The sequence below is a fragment of the Callithrix jacchus genome, chromosome 11 (assembly GCF_049354715.1).
Source record: "Callithrix jacchus isolate 240 chromosome 11, calJac240_pri, whole genome shotgun sequence".
Classification (NCBI taxonomy): Eukaryota; Metazoa; Chordata; class Mammalia; order Primates; family Cebidae; genus Callithrix; species Callithrix jacchus.
This window is the reverse complement of record NC_133512.1, coordinates 81994366-82007830: the sequence shown is the minus strand read 5'-3', so window position 1 is coordinate 82007830 and position 13465 is coordinate 81994366. Positions and strand designations below refer to the sequence as shown.

The 13465-nt window shown below is 35.0% G+C and overlaps 1 protein-coding gene and 1 pseudogene across 24 annotated transcripts in view; one reads left to right on the top strand and one right to left on the bottom strand.

The window, feature by feature from the left end:
- Nucleotides 1-13465, top strand: part of IMMP2L (inner mitochondrial membrane peptidase subunit 2) — a 935160-nt gene that overhangs the window by 100745 nt on the left and 820950 nt on the right. The gene's annotated exons all lie outside the window — the stretch shown is intronic.
- On the bottom strand, nucleotides 5322-5703 carry LOC118143832 (ATP synthase F(0) complex subunit f, mitochondrial pseudogene; annotated as a pseudogene).

Genomic DNA, 13465 nt, shown 5'->3' with positions numbered 1-13465 from the left:
TATTTGTAAGTACTTTCATAGGTATGATTGTTGATTGATCAGTTTACTTAAATAAAATTTATTGAGTACTTACTGTTTATTGTCATTATTGTGTTACTAATGTCTGTCATATGCACAAGGGATAAGATCCCTGCACAAATGGAGCTAACATTGTTGCGATAATACTGTTTTGGAAATAAGCTTGTCAGTATTAATCAAGAACCTTAACAATTCTTTTATCTTTTTTTTTCCCATTAATTTTACTTCTGGACGGCTACACTAAAGAGATACTGTTAAATATGAAAATATGTATAATGATCAAGATTACAGTTTTCTTTGTAATATTGAAAAATTAGAAACAGCTGTCTAGTAAAAAAATAGAGGGAACTACACTATATTTACTCATCGAATATTATAAACTCATCAATTTGTATTAGAAACAGTTGCCACATTTTTTAGTGGCTATTTTCAATAACATTTTAGCATTCTGTGATCACATAAAGCAGATAACATAGTTAATTCTGGGTGTGAGGAGTGGAAAATGGTGAAGATTTTAGATTGTTAGGATTGCATAGGAGAATTATATGTTCCCAAGTATGGAGTTTATATACAAGGAGATTAGGAGGATGTAGGGAAACTGGAAGTTTTGAATTCTAATAGTGTATCAAGTCATTCAAGGAGACATATCCTGAAGGCAACTGGAAATAAAGAATCAGAGACTGGTTAAAAATAAAGGCTAAAAATGTTCTTTGGGGATTCATCAGTATGGAAATGTTAGTTGATCTTGTGGTAGCAGATGAGCTGTGAATAAGTGAATCAAGATGAAGGAGAATATATAGGCAGAGAATCAAGGGGGATGCTGGTGGAGAGAAGAGGAAAAGGATCTTGAAGAGAGTGATAGGAGGATCAGAGGGATTGGAGAATCAGGAAAATTTTCTGTTTGAGGAAATTGTGGAGTAAAGAACTTTTTGAAGGGAAGTAGAGCAGAGAGGCAGAGGAGAAAGATTGGAGGGACAATTTTATTGGTAATTTAGGGTAGTTTTCCTAGTAACGTTGAGTGGTAAAATGGTAAGTTACTCATTTGTTAAAATAGAAAGCATATTATGTTTATTACTGATAGAATAATAGCATTCTGTAATTTTTTTTTTTTTTTTTTTGAGAAGGTGTCTCGTTCTGATACCCAGGCTGGAGGGCAGGGGCATGATCTTGGCTCACTGCAACCTCTGCCTTCTGAGTTCGAATGATTCTCCTGCCTCAGCCCCCCGAGTAGCTGGGGAGTAGAGGCGTGTGCCATGACATCTGGCTAAATTGTATTTTTTGGTGGAGATGGAGTTTCACCGTGTTGCCCATACTGGTCACTTAACTCCTGACCTCAAGTAATCCGCCTGCCTCAGCCTCCCAGAGTGCTGGGATTACAGGTGTGAGCCACCGTGCCCTGCTGCATTCCATAAAAATTGATAAAACAACGTTTAAAAAAATTTAAAAACAACTTTTAATTAAAGATTTGATAGAGTAAGCAGAAATAATTTACATTTTTAATAGCAATTTGGTCACAACAAAAATGCACTTGAACATTTGTTGATACAAAGGAAAGATTTATACTAACAAGTAGTCAAAATACCCATTTATGTATTCATTTATTGAAAAAAACAATGTATATCTTAGAGACTGGAGCAGGCTAAGTGACTTGAAAGCTGCAAGAAAGAAAAAAAGGTAGCAAATTTCAGTTTTAAATCTTTTAGACAAAAATATCTAGGTAGTATGATTCTGTTTAGAAACTCAAAGATTCATGTGCTATATCCTGAAGCAACTAAAGGACATTGTGAACATTTTTCATATGTCACAAAGCATTTTATATTTTTGCTTTAAGGGACAAATGAGCAATATTTGGAGACTTCACAATTACTTTGTGGGGAGAGCTAGGGCATTTGTAATGAGAAAGATACAGTTTTGCCATATATGAAAAAGTATGTTATACAGGCCAGTAAAATGTTTCAGTATCTTGTATACCTAGAAGGGCTGCTGTATAGATCTCATTTATCCATAAAACCTTCTAGTTTTAAATTGATACAGACAGTATCTTTAGTAGAGTAGTATGGTTGGAATATACTGAAATTTCTGTTTATATATTGTTTTTGGCCCACTGCCAAATCTAACAGCTAGGTTTCTGTAGTTTTTTTTTTTTTTTTCAAGGCCAATATTAAGTAAATTGCAGCAGGTGGTCTGATTGGTATAATTGACAAGTATTTAGAATATTAGGTTTTCAGTTAGGAAAAGACCTTAATTATCATCTGCATTTCACTTGCTTTTTCCTTTAGGCACGGGAAAATTAAGTATTCTGGTCCCACTAGAAGTAAGCTACCTGACTGTCAATATGTGTATTTCCGGTAATCTCTGCTACACCTAATTTTACAATATCAGTGCTAAAATAGAAATGTAACTAGGTAGAGAATTACCCTTGACTCAGTGTTGATGTTTCAGTAATTCGGCAAACCAGAATCCTGAGTCAAGTATCACGAGGTAGGTATAAGAGAATTGTTCTGGACTTGGAGACAAAGGGCCTGGGATTCGGTTTTGACAATGCCACTTATTAATTGTGATTTTGGAGCAAAATCCTAAATTCTCCAACCTTCAGTTTCTTTATATATGAAATGGAAGTAGGCATTGTTGCCCTACTTACTTCCGAAGTTAATTGTGATAATCAAGGCCATTGTGAAGAGAGTCAGTTTCTAGTTTACCAACATTTATTTGTTACTACTATGTGCTAGGCAATCTTGTAGCATTCAGCAATACAAAGACAATGGAAACTTTTATAACATATTACAAAAGCCTAAAAATTAAGTAGTATTTAGCAGAAATTCTGATTGATATTATTCATAAATATTTAGAATATTTTGGTTTTTAATTTAGTAGAATCCTTAGTGTCCAAGAGAGACTTTTGTCTTCTTTGTCTTCAAAGAGATTACAAGAGATGTAATCTCTTGGAGAGATGATCCTTTAGGCAAAAAGCCTTGTGATATAGCTGATTGAGACTGTCATTATAATAACAGAAGTTTTACAAGCTGTTAACTAATCTAGGACTGAAAAGAGGAAAGGAATGTCAGCAGTACATCAAAAAGGAAGAACATAATTTTCTTAGAAGTGGAAGTAGGAGAATGCTTGTTTATTCATTTTTATTATTTTGCTTTAAGCCAGCTACATTATGCGATACTGTCTTGCTCACCGTTCTGCAGGAGACCAAACCATCCCTACCACTCTTTTCCTTAACAAAAGATTGAATAACCCTAGTTTTGTCAAGGACCTTAGCTTTTATTGTCCTAAAGAGTTGCTTGGTTTCCGCCGGGCGTGGTGGCTCACGCTTGTAATCTTAGCGCTTTGGGAGGCTGAGGCGGGCGGGTCACGAAGTCAAGAGATTGTGACCATCCTGGCCAACATGGGGAAAGCCCGTCTCTACTAAAAATACAAAAAAACTAGCTGGGTGTGGTGGCGTGCGCCTGTGGTCCCAGCTACTCGGAGGCTGAGGTGGAAGAATTGCTTGAACCTAGAAGGCGAAGGTTGCGGTGAGCCGAGATTGCGCCACTGCACTCCAGCCTGGTGACAGAACAAGACTCTGCCTCAAAAAAAAAAAAAAAAAAAAAAAAAAAAAGAGTTATTTGGCTTCATTGAGATGCTGCTGGCTCTCAGGTTTAAGATTCATAAATTTCTAGCAGTCTATGTGGATTATCCCAGTTATTTAAGGAAATGATGACCATCGAGCGATAGAGTTTCTGGTTGTAAGCTATTTGCCATTTATATACCTGCTGTATATTTTTGCACTTATATTTGTGGTGTTTTATGGATGTTAAGATGTATGGTTTTTCATATTTGAACACATCTGAAATTGGGATGCTTCTTTGAATTGATGGACTCTTAAAAACCATGTTGGCAGGCCGGGCACGGTGGCTCACGCCTGTAATCCCAGCACTTTGGGAGGCCGAGGCGGGTGGATCACAAGGTCAAGAGATCGAGACCATCCTGGTCAACATGGTGAAACCCCGTCTCTACTAAAAATACAAAAAATTGGCTGGGCATGGTGGCGCGTGCCTGTAATCCCAGCTACTCAGGAGGCTGAGGCAGGAGAATTGCCTGAGCCCAGGAGGCGGAGATTGCGGTGAGCCGAGATTGCGCCATTGCACTCCAGCCTGGGTAACAAGGACGAAACTCCGTCTCAAAAAAAACAAAACAAAACAAAACAAAAACCATGTTGGCTAGGTGGTGGTTTTAATGTAGTTGTTATCTGTGCGTGTGTGAATGTGGTCATAATGTCAAAGTTTAACTGAATTATGTGGATTTTTTCAGGTATTCTAATAATTGCCAAATCCTATTAGTTAGGCTTAGGAAGATAAATTACATATACTTATGTGTATACATGAGAGGCATTGGAGCAGAATGGTGGAATATATGATACAGGTATTTAAGAAGTGAAATCTCAGTGATAACAAAGCATTATGTCATAGTTAACTTGGCACCTTTTTCCTTCTCGGGATATGTAGTTAGTAAATATACATCATGTAATGATGGTGCTTTGGATTCATTCATTATGGATTCTTAGAAGTAGAAGTAGGGGAGTGTTTTTTTCATTATTTTATAATATGAATACTATCATTATTTTAAATATTGATGCTGCAGTAATTTAATTTGATTAATTTGAATGAGATGACTTATGACTTAGTGGAAATTTTAAGAAAGCTTGTTTATGGAAGGTGGATATTATTTCAAAAGTTATACTTTTAATTATAGATTTTGTTAAGGGATACTTTTAAAGAAAGTTTAAAATTATGTCTTTTATTCAGATATGAAAATAATGGATATTAAAGACTTTATTAAGCTTATTAATTAATGAGGGGACCAGTAAGATGTTACAAATTATTCAAAGGAGAATTTTAAGAGCACACATATGTAGGCAATTGAGGATGCTGAAATGAATGTGCAACATATGCAAAACTAGTTAATATCCATATGCTAATTATCCACTTCATTTCACAGGACACAATTTATTTGCATTTTTATGGAACAGAATTACTGGTATTATTCTGTGTTTTACAACTACATGGTTGTAGAGTAGCAGAAAAACAATGTAAGCCTCACATTCTTACTAAATTAGATTATCTGGAAGGGTATACTAGATAGGACATCCAGTAATATTGTTTCACAATTTTTCTTGACAATTCTTAGAGTTTAGAAGGTTTCCCAATAGACTTTGTATCAATTTTTTTTTTAACCAGTCATCGTTTATTTGGAGGTTAATTCCTGTTAGGATATGAAAGGAGGACTTGGGCCAAGAAGATTGTGTGTCCTCTTCTTTAGTGGTACTTGAGTAGCCACTTGTGCTTGGCTCTTTGTAGGAAAAGGAGTAGCTGAAGAGCACATAGCATGCCAGCACAATGGTAATCCCTGAGATGCTCCCCTTCTTCACGTTGATGTACTCATTGTAATACAGATAGTAACCTCTTCAAAACGCTCTGGCAATGCCACTTGGCTGAAGTCCTTCATTAAGGTCCATCCTGGCAGCTCCCCTAGTTTGACCTCCAGAAGTTTCTTGTCCTTCACTGGTACAACTGATGGTATCTTGGAGTCCTGGTGTCCGCTGTGCTGAGCCACGCCAGAGCTACTAGGTAGGGGCACAAGGGCTGCTGGGTAGGGGAGCAAGGGCTGCTGGGTAGAGGTGCAGGGGCTGCTGGGTATGGGATGTATCAAATTTTAATTTCATAGGAAGGATTGCATTCAGATCATGCTGGAAAGATCATTACTTGATTTCTTATTATGGCTTCTTCCTTAATTGCTCATCATTCCATCTACCTGTATTAGAGTGTTAATGATTTTGAATTTCTCATTTATATCTTTGGATCAATAAATGGAATTTAATCCAGATTACATTTTTGGGTAAAGAGAAACTTAAAAATAGCTTTAAAAATAAGGAATCTATAAACACTTATTGATTATATACTTTATAAAAGCCCATCTAATTAAAATAAATTATCTCAATAATTCTTAATAATGAGACTATATAAATTATAAGAATAATCCTAGGAATATTTTTTAGCAATATTTTTTTAAATGATACACACAGGAAATATTAATGAAATTAGCTATATTGGAGTGTGTCTTTGTATTCCTTTTATACTTCCTTTAGTGAGTTGAAAATGAATAATTTCCCATTTTTAATGGAGTTAATCTGCTTAAATCTGGAGAAATGGAAAATTAAATGTATTTGATGGAGAGCATAATCAAAACTGTTAATCACAAAATATATACTTTTACAAAATTAAAAGTAAATTAAAATGTATTTTTTAACTTTATTTTTACCTATGAATTTTGACTGAGAATAAGTTGTCACTTGATGAGCCACGTGTGGTAGCCTGCACTTGTAGTCCCAGCTATTCCGGAGTTAGAGGTGGTGGAGGATTACTTGACACCGGGAGGTCAAGGCTTCAGTTGGCTGTGATCATGTCACTGCACTCCAGCCTAGATGACAAAGCAAGAGCCCAACTCTAACAAAAAGAAAAACCAAAAAAACCCTCAAAAAGTTCAAACTCGTTTATATGGTTTCAATTTGCTGTTAAAATGTTGTCTCACATTTCTTTGATGATGTATTAAGTATATGAATGCATAAAGTTCTTACAGAGCATGCAGATACAGTTATTTAAGTGTTATGTTTATCAGCTGGGTAAGGTATATTTTTGAGACATAATCCTTTACATTTGAAAGTCTGGCATTTAACTTGGGCTGAACTTCCCAAACCATAGGGAAATACTCATTGATTCATTAACTTACTCAGCAAATATTTATTGAGTGCTTATTTTAAGGCAGTCATTTTATAAATGCATGTCATTTTAGGGATCTTTCTCTTGCCGCATATAAAAGAACAGGAAAGATTGAGTTTTGCTGTGTAAGAGTGATTCTTGAGTTGGATCAAGACATTGGTGAGTGATAACTAGTCAATTAATTATCTGGACTTCCCAAAATCATCCTTTAATCTTTTTACTTTCCTCTCACTGATTCTCCATAAACCATAAAGTTGATCTCTTGGTTTCACCCTGTTCTATGGATAGCATGCATCTTTACGTGTGTTTAATCAGTTTAAAGCAAGATATTGATATCAAACAATGCTACAATTTAAAATGAATACTTTAAAAATAATACTTAAATTTGTTAAATAGCTCTACAAATGTGCCTCTGAATCTATTTCTAATGGGCTTTTGTGAAGGTGTTTGAAGTACAGTGCTGATCAGTGGAAAATCAGAGGAGTGAATCTGCTGTAATGGTGGGGAGAAGGCATCAAGAATAATGTACACAAAAATGAATTAAGGTGGTGAATTTATATGAGAGGTATTCAAGCCAGGGAAATTGAAGAAACTGCATAAATAGGAGTGAAGAAACAAGCTATACAGTGGGGTGCTTTGAGTTTTGTGGCCATAAAAATGAGATCAGCTAAGAACAGAAGTATTACTTGGGTTTCAATGAAGGCTGCACTGTGCATAGATTACTTCCAGTTGTAGCAATGGACACTTATCCAAGATAATGACAGGCAAGTTAGAAAAATCACATGCAAATTAAGTGATTAGAATTGGAGCAACATGTAGTTTAGGTAGTGCTACCTCAGGTGGGGAATTTGGTATGGGTAAAGTAAGAGTTTATTTATTCAATAGAGCACCTACTGTGTATCAGACACTGTTCTAGGTATTTGAGATTGGCCAGTGAACAAAATGATGTAGATCCCTGCCCTTTTGAAGCGTACGTTCTAGCAAGAAGAGGCATAATAAATATAGTAAATGTGTATATTTTTTGTTAGGAGAAAAGTGCTACAGAAGAGTGGCATAAAGAGGATCAGGAGTGTTGGAGGAGGAGATTATGGTAGATTGCTGTATTATATAGAGTAATAATTTGATTTTGAATTGGAGAGTTATAGCAACCTGCTACTTAGTTTTATTTCTTTTCGCTTACAACTTCAGAGAATTGGAAGTTGGGCCCCCCCAGAGAGATTTAGTGGTGGAAGAACAGGAAATAAACAGATATTTTTCAAGATAATAATAAAATTTGGATAGTTTATTCATGATCTTCTCTTTTCCTTTAATTTCTTTTTTATTCAGCAATGGGAAATGATAACAATATGTTACTAGAAAATGGGCTGCAAATTATCAGAGTTCTAAAACAGAGATGTAATTTATTGGAAATAAATCTTACTTATGAAGGATTTCGGTAGCATTTGAGTCATATGCTTCTTAGGAATCTCAGGACCATTTTGTGTAACTATGTTTTGCTTAGGGAATTCTAAGTTTTATCTACTTTTCAAAAGACCAGTGTAATCAATGTTTCTTTGGCAAAACTCTCTATATCTTGACAGCTTGTTAAAATAATAGTTAGCTTCTGGCTTTCGATTTCACATATGCAGACTGTATCATAAATTGCTTTACTAAACCTGATGCATATGTATAGTCATGGTAGATTGTACAAGATGGTTGCTGATGAAAACTTTAAAATAAGGCTCAGAATTAGACTATAAACCTGCATCTTGATTAATATGTAATTGTTACTAGAAAAATATAAGTCTAAAGCATTTCATATGTCACTGAATAATGTAATATCTCCAATAGATATTAAGCTGAAGGACAATAGAAAGGGAAATACCTTTCCCAGCCCCACTGCCCTTCAGTGACTAGAATTGTTTTAAGTCTGTATGGAAAGGCACCATTAATTTTTATTCCCTGTGACCTGTATACCTTCTCATCTCTTCTACTTAATCCTTTCTTTTAAAAAAAGTGTATATTGATTTCTTGCTTATGCTATTAGTGATATGTCCAGAGAAAATGTAGGATTTCTTTGTTTGAAAGGGTTTCTTCCTTTCCTATTAAATCATTTTTGCCTTGCCTTTTCTCTCCTTTTTTTCTTTATTCTCTTGTTCTTCCCTGTTCTTCAATTAATCCTATTTCCCAATCTCTACCCTTTTAGCACTCTGTTAAAAGGATCATCTAATCTGAAATCTAGAATGTTAGAACATATTGGAGAATGCTCATAATGTCTTAGAGAACGTGCTTGAATTCTGATTCTCTTTTCAAGTTTCATTATTCTCTTCACATTTATGCTTCATCATGATCTTGTGTGATTTTGTTCCTTTGAAGGCCAAGGCAGTTTAAACTTATATATGTATGTATTTATATATGTATGTTTGTGTCTGTCATTTTTTTTTTTGCTAGGAAAGAGGGAGAATAAATTGGAAGGAAGGAGTAAAGATGGTAGGATGTTTTCTCACTTGGTGAGCTGGTCTTCACTTCAGCTGAAAGCAACTGTAGTGGAAAAAATACATGAGATTTCCTTTTTTGGGGGCTCCCCACAGTTTTTCTGCCAAAACAATGTCCTGTAGTATTCCTGGGTATGTGTAAGAGCATGACTTTTTTTTTTTTTTCCCTATGAAGCTAGAGAAGAATAATAGTGAGAAGGGACATGGGAAAGGATATCATACTTGAGAGGCATTTTCTCACATAGGCCATTTTTAGGAAAGATTTTTATGGAAGTTCAGATCTAGCAATTAATTTCCTTAAATATATTTATGTTAGCTATTTATTAGAAAAATCTTCAAGTAATTAGAGGGGTATATCTACTCCAATTTGAAGACCACTGCATTGTGCCTTATAGTTTCTGTTCCTGCTTATTCTTTTTGCTCTTTTACTTCTTTGCATTAGGTATATTCATTACCATCAGGGTTAACAGTGTCCTGTTATTTATTTTCTGAGTGTACGAAGTATATAAATGTTATCTGTATGGCTAGATTTGATAGTTAAGCACTTGATAAAGATGAAGCAGTAGAAGTGATGATGAGAAGAAAAGAAAGAGAAGGAGAATAAGAAAAGTAAAACAAATTGTAAAAAATTCAACACTTACTTGCAGACACTTAACAATGCTAGATGCTATTATAAAATCACTATAGATATAAAATCTTCATTCAATCCCATTTGTACCCCGAGAGGCACTTAACTATTACTATCCCCATTTTATAGATAAGAAAATTATGGCACTGAGAGGTTAGGAAATTTGTCCAAGCTTTTAAGTGGTGGAAGCAGAATTTGAACCAAGCAGTCTTACTCTATAAAGAGGCTTAACTACAGTGCCATCTTTCTTGTTATGTGTTTGTGTGTGCATATACATGTACCTATATGTGAACATATTCACCAATGCCTTAGCTGAGCTAGACCATAAATATTTGTATCAACAGATATATGAATATACACAATATTTTAAACCATCAGAAAAAGGACAATGTAATTAATGAAGAAAAACATAAATTCAAGGGTTTGAGAATGGGAAAATAGAAAAATAGTAACAACTTTATTTCTCTCAAGGGACAAAGTGATTTTTTAAAAATAAAAATACAACATTTAAAGGTATTTTTATAGCAATCAAGCCTATACCTTTAATATTTTGTGATATTTACAGAGAAATAATTTTAAAATCTATTTAAACATTTTTCACCTTTGAAATTGTATACTCTGTCAAGATGCACATACTATATTCTTTACAGTTCCTTTTTCACAAATAACAATGACATCTAAACTTTCCTTTTAATAGATAAAAAATCAAATTCCTTTTTTAAAACGTCCCAATTCTTTAACTGTGGTTGTGGAGAAAAAAATGGAAAAATACGCTGTTTAAAGATATTTAGTGATCCCAACATATAAAAATAGATAGGAGGAAGGATGAGTAGTAGCTTATCATATTTGAATGAAATATAGTAGTTTCCAATATTTTAATAATTGCAACCTTTTCAGTGTTGTGACAAAATATTTGAAAAAATGGATTCTGAAGTCCCTCTGGGATATTTTGAGGAGAGTTCTGTTCTGTGCAGTCTGGACTGGGAAGGAATGTAAAGAAGCACACCAGTATGTCCCTATATTTAGAACTCTTCAGAGGAGACTTGATAAATGTTTGAGCTCTGTGTGCTTAGCTGCACGAAGCCACTTCAAGTGTACTAGGCATTCTGGAAATTAAGTTGATTTTGGGTCAAAGAGTGACCATGATTTTATCCTCCTCTCTCTCCATCCTTAACCAGCCCACTCAGGTATCCTCCTCTTAAGATAGCGTTCATAGTGCTCCAATTGTCTTTAAAGTAGCAAGGTCCTTTAATAGGCTTGTAAAATAACTTATCACATTTGAAAATTTGTATTATTTTATTGAGCAGAAGTATAAGTAATTAACAGAGAAATTATTGTCTCTGATATATCATGTAGTCATGTGTGAATTACCATTTGGGGGCTTTATTTTCTCATATTTAAAATGAAGAGGATTGAATGAGACAACCTTAAAACCTTCATCTTAAATAACACAAAATCAACCTATGCTATTATGTGTGTATATTTTTACCAATTTATTGAAAAGTTTGTAATACATGCTCTGGAAAGAAAAACTCAAATGAAAAATCCTCAGTATTTCTGAAGCAAAGGTGAAATTGAGAGATTCTAGATGGTTGTGAAGCCTGTGTTCCACTTTGGTGTTATCCCTGTCCACATAGAGGCTTTTGTTCTGTTCTGGTTAAATGGCATTTGTAACTAGGTCTAAACCAGCTCAGTCTGGCTTTTTAATTCACAGGACTTGCTATGAAGTGGCACTTAACTATATGGACAATTTAATGTTGAAACCACTTACTTTCCTATGATTTACCAAGGACCTCCTAGCACAGAATTGTAGAAAATTCCATTAATGTATGTATTTAACATTATAGTATCATGTGCTTTATTAGCTGCATCCAGTACTAGTTTATTTGTACCAGAGTGTTTTTTTTGTTAGTGATTGTCTCATTTGAGGCACCTATACAGACATATTGCAGTGGATGCTTCGGCCTTCTCATTAGCACAGAACATTTACTGAAGCTTAGAGATATACCTTGTAGCCATCGTTGATATGATGGCTGATTTCAGGGTTATTCTGTTTAATATCCTGGGATTGATGAAAGTTTATATAGGGAGCAAAGGGTCATTAAAGGGGTAAAATGCAGTATTTGGAAGGTCTAGAAAATCATTCAGCTGTAAATGATGAAGTTCTCAAGTACATGTCTGTATGGCTACTTCCAATGATTGAAACCAGTTTTGAAAAGTCAAAAGACCTGCAATAGTTTTTGGCTATAACTTCCTAAGGAAGTAGAACTACACTTAGTATAGTTCCACTAAGACTATTGTGGGATCAATTTGTGGAGCATGGTAAGTGGCTCCCAAAAAGGAATCCCTACTTTGCAGTGAACACTTAACTGTATAGCTTTGGACATTCCTCTGATAAATAGTTCAGACTGCAGAGCTTTTCATGTGACTTTTACATTGCTTTATTTTCCAATTAGTTGTGTACAGGAATACTTTTTTTTTTAAATTGTGCTTCTCCTCATTGCACTTTGCAGATACTGTGTTTTCTTACAACTTGAAGGTTTGTGCCAACTCTGTGTCAAGCAAGTCTGTTGGAACCATTTTTGCAACAGCATGTGCTCAGTTCATGTCTCTGTGTTACATTTTGGTCATTTTCACAATATTTCAAATGTTTTTGTTACTATTACATCTGCTATGATTATCATAATCAGTGATTTTTGATGTCACCCTTGTAATTGTTTTGAGGCACCATGACTCACACTCAACTCATATGGCCGACCTAATCAGTAAGTGCTAGGTTTGACTTCTCCGACTCCACTGACCTGCAATTCCTTTATCTGTCTCCCTCCCCTTAGGCTTTCCTATTCCCTGATACACAACAATATTAAAATTAGGCCAATTAATAATCCTACAATGGCGAGTGTTCAAGTGAAAGGAAGAGTTGCATGTCTTTCACTTTAAATCAAAAGCTAGAAATTATTCAGCTCAGTGAGGAGGACATGTTGAAAGCCTGGATGGGCTGAAAGCTAGGCCTCTTGTGCTGAACAGTTAGCCAAGTTGTGAATGTAAAAGCAAAAGTATTTGAATTGAGTGAACAGTGCTACTCCAGTGAACATATGGATGATAAGAAAGTGAAGCAACCTTATTGCTGTTATGGAGAAAGTTTTTTGTGGTTGGATAGAAGATTAAGGCAGCCACAAAATTCTCTTAAGCCAAAGCCTAATGTAGAGCAAGGGTCTGACTTTCTTCAGTTCCATGAAGATGGAGAAAGGTAAGGAATCAGCAGAAGAAAAGTTTGAAGATAGCAAAGCTCAATTTATGAGGCTTAAGGAAAGAAACTATTTTTGTAACATGTTAAGTACAAAGTGAAGCAGTAAGGGCTGATGTAGAAGCAGCAACAAGTTATCCAGAAGATCTAGCTAAGATAATTGATGAAGGTGGTACACTAGACAACAGATCTTCAAGCTAGAAGAAACAACCTTATATAGGAAGAAGATACCGTCTAGGACTTCTCTAGCTATAGAGGAGAAGTCTACATGGGTTCAGAGTTTTGAAGGACAGTTTGACTTTGTTGTTAGGGGCTAATATAGCTGTTCACTTTA